Below are 17047 nucleotides of genomic sequence, written 5' to 3' on the forward strand. Positions count from 1 at the left end.
CACACACACACACACACACATATATATATATATATATATATATGGAATGCTTCGCAGTGCTTAATGGTAAGCAAGTCGGATAATACTGATGATAACAATAATGATAATAATAATAATTCTTAAAATAATGATAATAATAACAACAGTAAGAGGGAGGTCCAACATACATAAACATATAGGCCTACTTACATAAACATATACATACGAAACACATACATAGGGGTCTATATCAGTAAATAAAGAGTCAAATGGTATCAGAAAATGTATATGCCACAACATTTATTTAAAAACCAGAAAACGAGCGAGTGCTTTCGGCAGTAAGTATTTTATCAGGCTGGCTATATGATAGATAAATACTTATAGTCAAAAGTACTCGCTAGTTTGCAAATAAATTTTGCTGGTCATTATTATCTGATACCATTTGACTCGTTATATTATATACTTACCTGCCACGGGAGTGACTTTGATCTGTATATATATGCATTCCTACATCATTATTATTGTTGTCGCCTATAGCAACATTGTAACATTTTAACATTTTAGTTTCAACTGAACATGAACCGGTGAAGTCTGTCTCAAACTCTGCCTCATGGCGATTGATTCGCTTCGTCGATGATGTCTACGTTGGATTCCCTCTGAAACCAACTGCTGAATGAATTTCGGCCTATGGGGATGGTCGTAGTTTTGAGACACACCGACAGGAACAGGCTCTCGCTGAATATCTAAAGACAGAAAAGTCCAGTATGATTGATTAAAACAGATATAGACACTACAGTGTGTTGATCTCATCGCTCAAATCAAACCGAGTTTACTATATATTTATTTATTTATTTGGTCACACTACACCTTTGTATCGGTGGCACTCACAGTCGGTGGTGCGGTCTTACAAAATACGTAAGAGAAAAGGGTGAAAAGAATCTTAGCTAGCAAAACTTAACTAACAAATTCGTAACAGAAGCCCAATTATTGCCGAGTACCGTTGCTGTTTTCCCCACCCGTGATAACCTTTGTAAGTATATATATATGTTTTAGGTGTTGTTTGTTGCGCAACGGAACGTTTTCAATGACGATCTGTTCAGAATGCCACCGAAAGTCAGCAGACGGCATCCCGTCGTCCACAGGGAGCGGACTTCCTTTCGTCATACGACGGTCTACGATGCAGTGAATGCCCGGTATTTAAACGGCATAGAATGGCTCTATTCGGCCCGAAGTACCGTAGCTCATTGAAGGCAACACATTTTTATAATTTATATCTATATTACTATTAAGGTCAATTTACTATTAAGGCAAAAATGTACCGAATACTCAGTACATTTGAAAACAACTGCGAAAAAAATCGCAGGTTGTTCTCGGGTGGGACTCGAACCCACGAATGTACTGAGGTAGATGGAGATTAATCGACATGAACGACACCAAGTTGTTTTCGTTTGGTGGTCGCTTCAGTGTTAATATTGTCACGTATTTTCATTTTATATATTTCTTCCATTTCAGTTTTGCATCTGCCCTCCCCCACCCCGGTTTCTCCCCAAACAAAAGAATCTTTCCCTTTCCCCTTACCCTTTCCCTACCAACAATAATGATTAATGCGTGAGCGCAACCTATTAGTGCTACATCAGTGTTGGTATGATTCTCGTCGCTAAATGTTCGGCTAGTGGTAACAATCTTCTAGAAAAACACTCTGCTGGTTCTGTGTACTTTATACAAAGACTAACTTTAACTGTACATTCAAAATTTATTGTTTTAAAGATCCTACACCCGACAGAACAGCACAGATGTGGCGTTAGTACCTTTATAATATACAGTTCACATCTAAAAGGCAAGTTAAAGGACCTACATAAATATAGGAATTACTTGTATTTATATAGGTCTTTTATATTTAGATGTAAACTGTATATCTTCATATAGTTTACATCTAAAAATGAAAGTTTCGCATTTAAAAGGAAAGATGAAGGACCTACATAAATAATAGTTATACTTAGAAAAATGCATGGAATATTCTTGGTAATCTCACATCTTTTCATTATGATCTATGACTGCCAAGAAATCAACTGTAAAAGAATGATATTTTAATCCATCATGTTAATCGCTTTCTGAGGTCACGGGCTGTTAAACGAAAGCGATCGAACTGTCTTAAATCATTTGTATCCCATCGGCGCAGCAAATTGATTTTTACTGCTTAGGCCTACCGTAGTAGATTCATCCTTAAGAGCAGCCGAATACGTGGTCATTTGTTTTTTTTCCCATTGCAGTACTTTCAAAAGAGTACGGTACCGTACAAATCATACTTTTTTATGTTTCTCCTTCTCACCCCCCCCCCGCCACTTCAAAAATGGTACATAGTTTGAGATCATATTGTTTCATTTTCATAACATTGTTGTCCCCAGGAGTGGATCCAGAGATGTAAAAAAATAAGAAGCGTGGGGTGGGGGTGGGGGTGGGTGGGAGCGTTGCGGTCGAGTGATAACATTAGCTAGGTGGTCCGGTTATCTAGACGCCCGGAAATAACCTATGAGGCGTTTTGGGCGGTCAAGTAGTTTCTATTTTTTTTTTGCTTTTTTATAAATTTTCAAAAAAAAAACAAAACGGGAGGAGGGAGGGAGGTGGGCCCCTATATCTGCCCCTGCTCCCCACTCTAACGTTCTATACTCTAGGGAAAATTACAAAAATAATGAATGAACCTCTTAAGGCTGAAAAACATATGTTTCATATAGCTGGCAATAAACCTAGGCTTATGTATATACAAGGTGGACCCCATTCCATATAGGTTAGTGTAATTATATTATTAATTCCAACCAAAGATGAGCCCGCCCTCTTGTAACGCTGATTATGTAGATACTTTTTCGTTTCAAGCGAGCCAATTAAAAAAAATAATTATTCAATAATGTTTTAAACGTTAAATTATTATCACATACTAGACGTCGTGTTGTTAATAAACTGATAGGCCTATAGGCATATTTTATTATGTTTCGTGTACTCTTGTTTAGTAGAAAATTTGTGTCCGAGAACACAAAAACAAGTCTAGATTTTTATTCGATACTTCAACCAATAAAATCCACTTGTATCCTTAAAAATATGTGTTAGCGTTATTTTATTTACCAGAATATACCTTGACCTTTAAACTGGAAACCTGTTAAGGTTTTTGAGGTCCTCCAAAGATATCCACATAGATATGGTATGGTTAGGTTGTGTGGTTTCGCCAGTGTGTTTCAAGATGACATTTAACCATAAAGAAAGAGGCATTTTCATTGGTATAATTTACTGTAGCTAATGAGAGCAACTTTTGACGATGCTTACTGTAGATATATTATAAAATTAAATGTTTATTTACTACATACAATTCCTCCTGTTGGGTAATGCATTTATTTTTAAATTTGAATCTTGAAAAGCGATTTATTTTTTTCTGTCCATTGACTGATGAAAGTTGATTCGTGTAATCCTTCATGATAATCACATCAATATATACCTTACGTGGAGTCGTCAGTCTTCCTATGCACCTTTCGTGTCCTTTGCCGCAGAGCATTTCTCCTGTAATCCGTATGAATATGTTCACAACATTCCCCAGTAGGGGACGTGCACGTGAATATGGACACTGATTGGCTTAGACACTTAGCACTGTAACCTCCAAATGACTGTGATTGCATCACCGTGAATAACATTAAGGATTCAGTCCGCCGTCGAGTAGCTAATCATCCACTTCGTACAGCGCGACGGTCGGGTGACCATCGCGGACGAATTTACCTCCGTTCTCGGAGACGTTGTCTGCTCCAATGATAAAGGGGCAGACAAATAGGCCTAGTCATATATTTAAGCTTCCTAAATCGCTACACTCTCGCTAAACGATGTTTTCAGTGCAATCAGTGTACTGCGTAGCGCAGTCTCCAACGCAATCTGGTAGGCTAATTTAAGTATAATAGGCTTTCCTATTTTCACCCGCTAATATTGTGAAACTTTAACAGAATGTACTGATACTACAGCATACGATTCCGAGAACTTTTTCATTTACCTTGGAATCGTAATCGCAGCCACGAGATACAGGATTGTCTATGCATATATAGCTACATGGACCTGATTGATTATTAATATTAAATGGATTTATACAACAATTTGCATTGAATGACCTCTCTCGATGATCAGCGTATATGAATATAAAAAAGAAAAAAGAAAAAAGAAAATGAAAATAATAATAGTATATAAGCCTATACAAAATACGTCGATATTAGATGAAAGTAAACATTGTTGTCCGTACGAAACACGAAAATAGCCTATTTGTGTAACATTGGAGCTGTAAAGCTCTGTCTGGAATATCAACTTTTATTTGACAAAAACTGTGGTATGCCCATATTTTATGGTCATAATATGCCCATATATAGGCATGATGTGCCTATATATGGTCATGATGTTATGTCATCACGACTATATATTTGGGCATGTTGCATGTTTTTGACAGATAAAATTTGCTAGTCTGAACAGGACTTTAAAATAAACCTATAGAAATAACATAATTCCTAAAATTCACATCGTTGCGTCATGATTACGTAATTATATTGCGTGTGTTTAGATGTGCAGTGTACTGCAAAACGAGGTATCGGTAGTATTTGCTCACAGCTTGTATTCTTCTACACTGTAATTTTAGTTTAGCAGCTGAGATAAGTGTCAATGACGTTTTCACTGAATCCTCCACGAATAAACTTACTGTCAATCACCGTACTATATTTAGCCTAAATAATGATTTTATTTGTTCTCCCTTCATGCGTCTGGAGGTTTGCGGATTTATATTTTGTAGAATATGCGTTAAATTGATTATTTTGCGGTTGATGTATTGGCTAGACGAATGAATTCTGTTGCCACAGGGGAAGGGGGTTGGACTTTGAGCCTGGTATGAGTGAAATAATTGATCAATGTTCCCTTAAGGCCACCCCGACCATGGACCGCGAACATGAACTTCTGGGGAAATTGTCAACCCACACTAACAATTAAGGTCCCTGGAGATGTTTGGGTATTGGGCTTAACTACGTATATCTATCACGTCATCTTTCGTAATATTGAGCATGCGCATAATTGTCACGCACGCACGCACATACATCATTTGCATATAACGTGATTCACATTGTGAGAGTGTTTGTAATCCACAATTATAATCTAATTTTCTCAAATTTAATTAGATGAGTACCGTACATATTTTAATTAATTACCATGAGAACCTAATACAATACGATCCATTAAACTATCATAACGACTTGATAATTTATAACAAAAGGTCATTAATTGTAATTATAGGTAGTGCCTTAGGAGATATTGCATTGTATATTACTACAGCATTCATCAAAACGTGCATGCAATTTCTATTAAAATAAATAAAGCAACTCAGATTAAAACGATAATTTATGACCAGCGAACGGAGAGTAATCCGGTTGGTATGTCGGTCATAACGTTATAGCAACTCATAATTACATAACTATTATTAGAAATAGAACTTTTTTTTTTGAACTAAACTCTATATCTAGAACGCCAGTCTAAATCATATATTTATATATAGACTTAGGCATCACGCAAAATGAAATGCCGCAAATTATGAATTAGATCGGTGGTGTTTCAATTATCGACGATAGTTGAGTGTACTAAAAAATATAGGCTTATTTTATATCAAAAAAAGTGATCTATTGAACGACATATATACACTCCTAATACCTACCTTTTGTTTTGTTGCTTCCCAACGCCCGATGTGTGCTGTAATAAATCACTGAAAAAATGAGAACAAGAACGCAAACTAGGGATGCTTTCGGGTATAATAATACAGAATTTAATGTGAAAAAACCCGCTTGTACGCCTGTAAAATCAGACCATGGAGTAAAGAAGCAAACTCCGTGATTATATATCCTTGCTGCGATCTAGTAAAAGTGTAAAAAAAAATAGTGTGGGGTTTTAAACTCAAAGATCCATGCAATTTTGTCCCACTTTTGTTGACACGATTGAAACCTAAAGGCGTTTAGCAATAGCATATCAAATACTTAAGCGCATTTAGTTCTAAACACGTCAAAAAGCCTATGCATAAACACGTGTAGTTTGTAAACGTGTTACCAAACAGATTGCGTAGAGAATTTCTTTAAACCCTCAACGCTGTTTTTGCAGTGCTCCCGACTTTGCAGAGAAATACAAGAATTTACAGACCTTTTTTGTCTTAAGCGCAGTTCCAAACACGTTACAAAAGCATGCATAAACACGTTTAGTTTTTAAACGTGTCACCAAAACCGTGAACACATTGCGTAGAGCTTATTTTCTTTAAACCCTCCACCCTGTTTTACAGTTCACTCGACTTTACCGAGAAATACAAGAATTTACGGACCCTAATGACTGGTATCTGTTATTAATGCCACCATGCTTTGAATAAATAATCACCGTATCCTGTTAGCTGTATAAATTCACTTTGAAATTAGAAAAACAAGGCGATTAATTATTCATGTAATAACACAGAACAAGACAAGTTGAGTCGCTGTCACCTTCGGAATACGGTTTATCAACAGCTTAATGTTGGTAATTTATGGCACGGTGATTGTTCTGAATTTCAGAGATGTAATTTTATAGTGTGATGAATTTTCATACCTTGTTTCCGCACTCACAATTTGCAGCTGTCCTTTTCCTCGTTCGATTATCACATTAATTTTGTTTCATGATATCAAACTTGGTATAGGCTCCATCCAGTTACCGTTAATGATAAAAATGCGGCACTTATAAAATTAATTGTAGGAGGATTTACAGCGTGGTGCTCATTCGAGAAAGACATTAGCACAGCTTCCAACGATTGTAGAAATGACTTTTCCAATTTAATCTCACCGTATCTGTAAAATATGCTATAGACCGTACCCATGTGTTGTACATATCCGACTTGTCATAGTTTAGTGTTAAATTAAAAAGCCAATGAAAATTTGCTGTTTAAAGCCGTACACTTACTGCGTCGTACGACCGTCGCACGACAATCCACATTTGCTTCCGGCGAGCGATAAACGACGCAACGCCGTCTGCTGATTGTCAGTGGCAATCTGAACGGATCCTAATTCGTTGGGTCCGCGTCTTCGCTTGCGTTCTTCGTCGCGTTGCCGCCGCGTCGCCGTCGCAGTGAGTAACCGGCTTAACACTTTGGGTACAGTGGTGTATAGGCCTACTCTCGAAATTCAAAATACACTGTACACCGACGGTCGTATCGGCGATTCCATGGGGAACGGAATCCGACGAAGCCACGTCTCTGCTGTCTGCGGCGTTTCGTCGTCAAGCGCCTACAGAGAGCGGTGGTTTCGTCTGTCAATATTCAGACAGCTTTATACCTTTGACTCTTCAGCGTTGAGACTAGTTCTAAAAGTTACGTTTGGTACGACACTTTTTCGAAAGCGACGATTAATCGTTTATTTGATAGTTGGTTTTTAAGGATGTAAAGTTGTATCCTCTTAGGTCATTCTTTAATAATTGTGCGTTCCAGTTGATATTTGACCTTTTTACTAGCCTTTTGTATTTTCTTTAAAAAATTCTTTAATAGCAATTTTAATTTGTATGTTATCCTGTAGTTTTTATGATACTGTTGTTGTTCTTAGTAAACTTTCTATTAATTTAAGACATGTAGATAGACTTGATTTTCATCATTTATCGGGACGTACAAATTCATATCATAATAATGCTTCATAATAATGCTATTATTGCTTTTCCCAGAATTTGGTCAGCTTTACCTATTTCACTTAAGGATTTTTTTTTTATCAATGATTCTTTTAAAATGTTTAAATTTAATTTGCGATCTCATTTTTTTGCAAAATTCAATAGAATAGAAATTATACAAAAGTAAAATTAATTAATATTTTTATAATTGATAATGTATTATTAAATTAAAATTTGAAATTAAATGAAATGTAGTGTTAAATGAAAATGAATTTTGAATTTAAATGATGATGTGCAATGTTTTCAGAAATTATTTTTATAATTAATAATTTAATAATAATCTAAATTATTTAAATGAATTAAATGATACGCAATGACTAATGTTGTATTATAGTATAAATTATGTGATTTAATGAAAAAGTGAAATTTTTTTAAATAATTATTTTTATATTTGTATAATTATAATTATTATTTATTTTTATTGTTATTGGTATGTTCCTGCTTAATTAATGAACATTTGTAAATTCTAGTTTGGACAGACACATCTTTTGATGACAGTGTTTTCACTTTTGCCTGTCCTGGTATCTCTAGAATTAATCATGTTTTGTTGTTTTTGTTGATAATTTGTTTTCAATTGTGGTTTGTTATAGTAATTGTATGTTTTATACATATATTGATGCCGAATAAATAAAATAATAAATAAATAAATAGGCCTAACACTTTATCTACCTTTAATGCGTTCACTCCATTTCTGGCGGTTTCGCCCTTAAGTCGTATTCAATTGATTTTAAGGATAACAATTTACAACTAACATTATTTCCACACTACATCAACATGAAAAGTGTTTCAATTTACCTGACAATCGATATGATGTCCCTCCCACTTTGAAATGTGGGGGGTCCCTTACTGATCGACGCCTATGTTTTCTGGTATAATCTGTCATTACTTGTTCTATCTGTTGATTTGATGTTCGTATTCCGCAGCATTTTTCATTGATACATATCTAGTGGAGTTTCTGCATTGCGTACAGTATGAAGGAATAAAACTTGTTCCTCCCTGATTACAGGATGCATAGGCATATTCCGTAACTTATTTCAATCGTGAGTCGTTTATCGCAACATTCCCTAATGCGTCAAACGTACGAGCCAGTTAGCACGTACCAACAATTTAAATAGCTTATACTTAAACGTTTTCTTAAAGTATGGTGATTTATACTTAATAGCTTTTAATGGATTTTTACATACGGACATTAATCTCTTGCTGAATTGGTCGATACAATTAATACGCTACTGCATCTTGTACTTTCAACTGCTCATTGAAACTTCTCAATGGTCAAGGAATGTAAACAAGCGGCGTACCATTTTCTGTATGAAAAAAAAGGTGATTTAACAGATTTAACATCTTTATTGTAGGGGCATATATCTAACAATCCTATAATGATGTTACTCTTACAACGATTCAATACATTTGTAGTTATTATTCTGATTTTGTATATAATGATATAAAATAAAATATTGGTAGAAATAGTGCTTTATTTGTGATATATATATATATATATATATATATATATATATATAGAGGCCTATATATATGTATATAGGCCTCTATAGGTGTGTGTGTGTGTGTGGTGGGGGTGAGGGTGGGTGTGTTTGTCACAGTGCTACGCAGCAACATTAGGCCTATACATAGGGCTATAATGTTTATAGCGTAGGCCTATACTTATTATAATAATAAAAAGAAAGAATTAGAAAACCATTTAATTTGTTCATTCAAAAACATCACATAAATAAATTTCAAAGTAATGCATCGAAGAAAAAAAAATTTTTTTACTACGTTTTACTACCACAAAAATATTGTTAGATGGAACTGATTATTTAAACGTCCGTTAATTGACGAAAAAATTTTTCTCGCTAAAATTTCCGGTTGGAAAAAGTTAAAAATTCATTGTTTGTATAAGAAATTCATCCGTGTTTCTTTTTTAGTAGTTCAATTTATTTAGGCGCTTTGTAAATATAATTGCATGGCATGGCATATTACTAGACCTTGTTCATTATAGCCTAAGGCATCTATTAATATCTGCTATGATATGTATTTATGTTTTTTGCATAATCAGGGGCATACGGAACAAATTTTTCGAATGTACCCGAATATGAATTCAAGTCACATATCTGGAATAGTGGTATTAGTTTCATTCTCAAGCAAACTCACCACTTAACAGATTGAAATAAACTACAATATAATCATACATTCGTTATGGCTTAGATAATTTTAGTCTACGCGAGAAAAAAAAATCAAGGGTCTTTCGGGATTAGAACCAATGACCATGAGACAAAAAAGACAAACACCTTAACTAAAATTTCCACTCACGTTTTTGTAAGGTTTAGTGAAAGATCTGTTCTCAGATTATAAGCGAGTTGGGAACGGTTTGCGGAAGTATTATTTCAGTTCAAGGGAAACTCAGCCTATTTAGGAATAGGAAACTAGCTACAGGTATTTCTATATTGGTTGACCGAGGGTAAATTGGCGAATATAATGAGGTATCGGCTTAAGGTAGGCCTGCTACTACCAGTTTATTGACAAAATCATCCTAGGCGGAAACATATACACCCAACATTTTTTTAATTCTGTAGGCCTATTTGCTGATGTGCTTCTTTTTTTTAAAAATATTTATATGAAATTTTGTATTTTTCAAATTTTTGTTCTTTATGATGTTCTAATTAAACCCTGTCCAGACCATCAAATTGTATTTGACGAAAACGTGTGACATGCCTAAATATGGTCAATGATGACATCACATCATGACCATATATAGGCACATTATGACTACATATGGGCATATACAACTGTTTATCGCCTTCTGACCTTCTTCTTGTATACACTAATCTATTTTGGCCCCTCTCCTTTTACAAACCCAATTGGGTTTCTTGAGTTTGCCTTTTCGTCATTTTCTATTTTACTGTACTTTTTATGTCATTTTTAATTTAATTAATACAAAATTAACACATTTCTACAAAATACATATAAAATCATAAATAGGGCCTATATTCATCCTCCAAATATGCGAAAACAATGGGTTGAATACATTGAAGAAACTTAAAGAACAGGTTTATTTTTTATAATTAAGTAAAAATAAAATGTACCCACCCTCCTAAATCTAACGGACGAAGGAGGGACAATGGACTGTGAGTAGATGTGTAACTTTGGCCGTGCAGATATGCTGGTCTTCCTCCAATTATAGGTCACTATTGGGACCGGATTTTCCATGGTTTTTAGCAAATTTGGACTTTAAGTATGATAATAAAGATAAAGACAATAATGGCGAATTTTGGACCACAGTGGTCTTTAATTGGTGGAGGTCTACATTTGCAGAGGGAGACATGTATGTATTAAATTTGTATATTGAGACTGAATCTACATTGTCATCATATATTGCGAAACCACCGCGCACGTACATGTATAGAAGGTCTGGATAATCTCGTTATCAATTAGGCCTAACTCTCATCTGCAGTAGAACAGCGCATAACTTCTGTCGCTATCAATCAATTATGTCGCTATTTCCTCGAAATAATTCATTAATTAAACTTAAAATCATGCTATCAAATTTGGGGTTTTGTGCAATTAGGTATGTTTAATATTAAGTCAAGGACAAGTGACGGAAATTATAATGATGATTAATAGTAATGAAAAATACTGATTGATAATAATTATGACTTTGATTATATAAAAAAAATAGAGTAAATAATAATTATTTCAATAATAATAGGCCTTAATGATGATTATTGATACTAATTATAAATTTCATTTATTTTAATTTGTTTTATTTCAAATAAAACAATAAATATTAATTAAAAGAAATAATATTACTAATGATGATGATGATGATGATGATGATGATGATGATGATGATGATAATGATGATGATGGTGATGCGGATGCTGGTGTGAATGCAGATTAGGAATGAGATGAAAAATAGAGGAAGATGAAGATGATTATGATGATGGTGACGATGACGTTGATAAAGACGATGATGATGGTGATAAAGATATAATGATTATTACAAATAATATATATGAATGTATATACACAGCACATTAATTAATGTAAGACGATACGTTTTATCAATGACTTTTAACTGGTTAAATTCCTTGGTTATATTAATGTAGGCTATGTAAACACTAATACCGACATAGGACTAAGTACCCAGAATTGTTTATAATTGGAGATACAAGTATTGGAAAATTAATATACGGTATCAATTGAATTTTTAAATTTGAATATCACATTTACTTAGTGACGTGATTAATGTCCGGGGGCGTTTGTATGTTAGCAACGTATTGCATTAACAAATAACATTCGGTGTTCGAATCGGAAGTGATCTATCAAGCTATGGCTCGATCTCCTATTTCAAACGTCCCTTGACAATATGACGTCATCATTATAATTGAATGAAGATGTTTGCGATCATAACGAATATTCTCGTATGACTCTTATGGTTGACTCTATGGCGTAGAATTGAGGGGGTTTATGCCTATCCGACACCACGTGTTCCATCGACTACAATCTTTAAGTTCCTTCTATTGCTCTATTCCTTTAAAACAAATCTGGTTTCGTCCATGCCGCGCCGTGTCAATCATACCTCAACTTTTCGTACTGCACCGTAAAGCTGCATTCACACGCTGGCGTTCAGCGCATCGGAAACGTAACACGCTCCAAATTTCGGTTTGAATCCCATGTGAATGCAGCTTAACACGAGCGGTACACTATTCTATAAAACATAGGCCTATTATCAAATCATGGCGGTATAAAATGATCACATTAACTTGCATTATTTACGATATCTAACCTAAACGGTACCAAAACAAGTATCTTTATCGACTTTACTATGCCGAACCTTTAAAACACGTGCTGTCTCACAAACCTACGTTTTTATTTACCTGTAGTTTTGTGGTACCCGTAATATTTTCAAAGGGCGAGCCTTAGCTGGAAGAACCATAAATAGCCTTAGCAGAAAGAACCATAAATATGTCTGTCCGTGGTCTAACGGTGTGAAGCTCACCTTGGTAATGAGAGATTGCAGGTTCAAGTCCCACCAGCAACATTCTTTTTATCTGATCGAATTGACATGATTACAACATTACTTGTTCCTATACTCAGCATTCCTCTTATGTACCGGAAATGCTCGAATACTGTAATCGCCGCGGCGCTTATAAAAGTTTTGGAGGCTCTAATGCGGCGCTTATTCGAGAGGGCGCTTATAAAAATATTGGCGTGGTGCGTTCCATGCCCGTTCCCATGTTACCTATCTCACGCATTCCCGTAGTTCAGTAGACCTTTCATAGATCCTATGTCATCGTAAATAAACGTTTATGAAGAAATGTCTTCATTTTGTTATTTATTCATTTTAACACTGTGTATCTTGTATTTAAAACCCTGTTTCTCAAAGTGTTTTATTACATACAGGACAATATACTCTCGATTAAGCGCCGTGGCACTTATTCGAGAGCGGCGCTTAGCGAAAAAAATCATGTTTGGTGCGGCGCTTATTCGAGAGCAGCGCTTATTCGAGCATTTACGGTATTTGCATAGGTCTCAGACACACACATAAATACCGTAAAAACTAGAATAGAAGTCCCGGGCTTCATTTTTATTTATTTATTTATTTTTTTTGCATACGTTTAGATGGGCTGCTTTTCAAGGGTATTTTACAAAGTATTGAGGGGGCTTCTTTTCAAAATGAATACTCTAACTTTTGGTAATTAATACTATAACACAATAGGGCCTCTGTAAACATTTTTCAACCAAATAACAAGAAAATCATTAACTTGTTAAAGTAGCCTCGAATAGAAGCCCATGGGCTTTTTTGGGGGCTGCTTTACAGTCTAAAAAGAAGGCCTCACCTCGAGATTAAGCCCATTGGGCTTCTATTCTAGGCTTTACGATATATATATATATATATATATATATATATATATATATAATTTTTATTATATATAATATATAGGCCTATATATCGTCCCTTATTTAACGTAGTGGCGAATGTGGAAAAGTGCATTTTGAGAAAAACGCATTTAAAGATTTTTGAAAATAGTAATTTTTATTAGCATACCTTCTTTTATATGAAATTGCCTAATTTCTATTTGATTATAGTACATTGACTCCTAATACTGTGTATAAAATATATGACCATAATAACGATTAGTTAATTAGCAATTCAACATTAAACTTATTCGTCACTTTGAAAAAAAAAAATTAACATACAAATTGCAGTAATTTAAAGTTCGCCACACATTCGCCACTTTGTGGGGGAAAAAAATCAAACCAACTTACATTCGCCACTGGAAATTCAAGCCAGTAGGCAGGATTTTTGATGTGAAGGGTTGGGTGCGTTTTAGCGAGCAAGGTGAGAACCTTAAGCCACGGGACCTGGGCCATCTAGGAATCCCTGGGGGTAGAGGGGCAGAGGTGGGTTTGGTACAGGCGTGGCTCGAGGAGAGAACGGGGGAGGGGGAAGGGCCACCCGTCGGGGAGAAAACCACAGCTCGTCGGGGAGAAAAAAAATTATATGTATTTTCATATTAGTAGACTTTAAAATCGATTAAATAAGCCTTTGAAACCCCAAAATTGTCAAACTTTTCGGGGACTTCGCCCCCTGGACCACTTTAGAAAGAAGGGCTTCTCCCCCTCCCCGGTCCACTTTTAGAAAAAAATTAAGCGACGTTCAACTACGCCCACTTTGCTCTCGTTAGGGAAATCGGCCCCCTCGTCCGGGCATAATACTAGGGCAAATATAATGTAGTGTTAAAAATGTTTTTTATAAAATAAAGGATACAGGGAGAAAGAAGAAAAGCAAAAAGATCCGGAGTGGCTCAGAATTGTACTGAAAATTATATAATAATGATAATGGCTCATTATATATTATCATATATTATATGTTACGAGTTTGTATTAAATGTATGTGCGTAAATATACAAAGTCAGATGAGTGAGTGTTCGCTGAATATGTACCGTAGCTTTTCTTGAAAAATGCGTTATAGAACCAATAATACGGAAACAAATCGTTTCATGTTAAATCCTCTTTAATTCAAAAATAAAAATAACAGTATAAAAAATAACAATAATGATTAAAATGATTCAAAATGATTTATGGAAATTAATTAATTTTTGAACGTAGGCCTAATTTAGAACTAGTACAAAAGATTCATTTAAGTTTCTTATTATAATTAATGAGCATTATCATTAGGACATTGTTTAAATCCACACTAACCTATATCTTACACCTTTACACTGATTGTACTGCAGGTCCTATCAGAGAGGTCCCATTACATTATGGTCTTCCATTTCTATAGCGCATAATACAGTGCATGACAAACGTTACGCTACTAATTCGAAGTCTCTCAGCTCAGTCTTGCTTGTGTCTATGTTGGCATTTATACTGTGTGTTTATAGCATTGTTTTAAAGTAATAAAACCTATCAGAAATTCACATGAACAACAAAACCAATGAAAATATATTTGGCTTAACTATAATTGTTTTCAGCAAAGTGGCGTATTCAGAATTTAAGGAAGGAGTGTAGGGTGCTGATGAAATGTGAGTCCACACCACGTCAGCGCCACTAAAAAATTTTAGTATTTTATACCTCTGGGTGCCTGGAAATGGAACTTAAATAGCTATTTACTTCTTTTTATTTCGGACGAATTGAGTAAAAAAATCCGCATTAATTAAATAGGTACCCGAAAATGACACTTAAATACAGTACCTACAATTCTAAAACTACCATATCCAACTGAGCCCCACCATGGTTGTGGCTCAGGTGAAAAAGTTTGAGACTCGTATAGATGTCCAAAAATAGCACTTGATTAGTACAAAACTTACGATATCTACCTGAGCCCCACAATGGTTTTGGGGCGCAGATGAGCAAATTTTAACCAATTGAGATTTTATAGATGCACGAAAATGGCAATTTGAGACCTTTAGATGCTGGAAAATGGCACTTCAATACATAAACACTACGAAAATTACTATCCACTCAAAGAGTGGTGGAATTCCATAAAATGTTGCCCACAAAATCTAAAGGGTGGTGCGCTAAATGTTAAAGGTTGGATACATTTAGTACTACTTATGGTATCGGACACGACTCGGCACGACCCGTGTCAAACAATTTAAATTTCATTTATTCGATACCTTTAATTTAATTTATTATTGCAAATAATATATGTACACTTAAATAACCTGTTCAAATCTCTATCCATCAACACTTAGTGATACGCATCTAAAACAAAATATATAAAACAGACTCCATCTTGTAGGTATTAGTTTTGATGAATTGTTACCTACAAGATGGAGTCTGTTTTATACAAAGGTGCTTATCACTAAATGTTGATGTGGATAGAGATTTGAACAGGTTCTCCCTAGAGTTCAATGCCATGTCCTCAGAATCAGACGTGTATATTTAGTTGACTATTAAGATTTAGATACAGAAAATAGCTCATATTAAAAGTACGTACATTCAATTACTAATAATGTTGTTTTATAAATCACCGTTCATAAATAACGGAAACTTTCACTGAATATTGCGATCATCACGCATGTACGGTACTGAACGCACCAGCGGAGTAGGTAGATGATGATGGGCCCCAGTGCAAGATATAATTGCCGGGCCTTCTGATTTGAAGCGTCAATCAAGGCCTTCAGGCCTTTGACTTGGGGACCGCAAACGTCCACAGATTGTAACGAAAAATATATTTAAAAAAAGAGATATACATTGAACACTATAAAATATATATTTTTATATTATTACACAGAAAATAATTTAATTATCATTAATTTAATTAAACTAATACATACAAACTTTAAACATAGAAATATTTACCAACGCCCCCCCCCCCAACCTTCCCTCGTATTATGGTGATCCTATTTTAGGTCATCAAGCTTGGCCACCCAATTTCAATTCATTAATTTTTCCATGAATATTCTGCTATTAAAAATATTTAATATAGTAACCAATAAGAGAGATGGAATTGTTATGAATAGTTGACTGTATTGTACACTTTTTATTAAAGTAAAATCAGACCATGAGCCAAATGCAATAGTTTTATTTATTATTTTTTTATTATTATTATTTAATAATCATTTTTTTTATGTTCAAAACCAAGCTTCTGTGATAACACATTTATTGAAAATCCACTGTAGGTCACCAATACATAAATTGTGCAACAAACTAATTTTCTATAGAATGGAATACAACATTCTATATAAAATATTAAAATTCTATAGAATGCGTAAACTCTATAAGACATATTTCTTTAGATTTTTTTTGCCTCTATTGAGTTACATAGAATTCTATAGAGCTCTATAGAACTTTTTTGTATGGGTAGATGCCGGAAAATGGCACTTCAATACATAAACAC

The sequence above is a fragment of the Anneissia japonica genome, unplaced genomic scaffold (assembly GCF_011630105.1).
Source record: "Anneissia japonica isolate Jap-2015-1 unplaced genomic scaffold, ASM1163010v1 scaffold13852_len218977_cov144, whole genome shotgun sequence".
Classification (NCBI taxonomy): Eukaryota; Metazoa; Echinodermata; class Crinoidea; order Comatulida; family Comatulidae; genus Anneissia; species Anneissia japonica.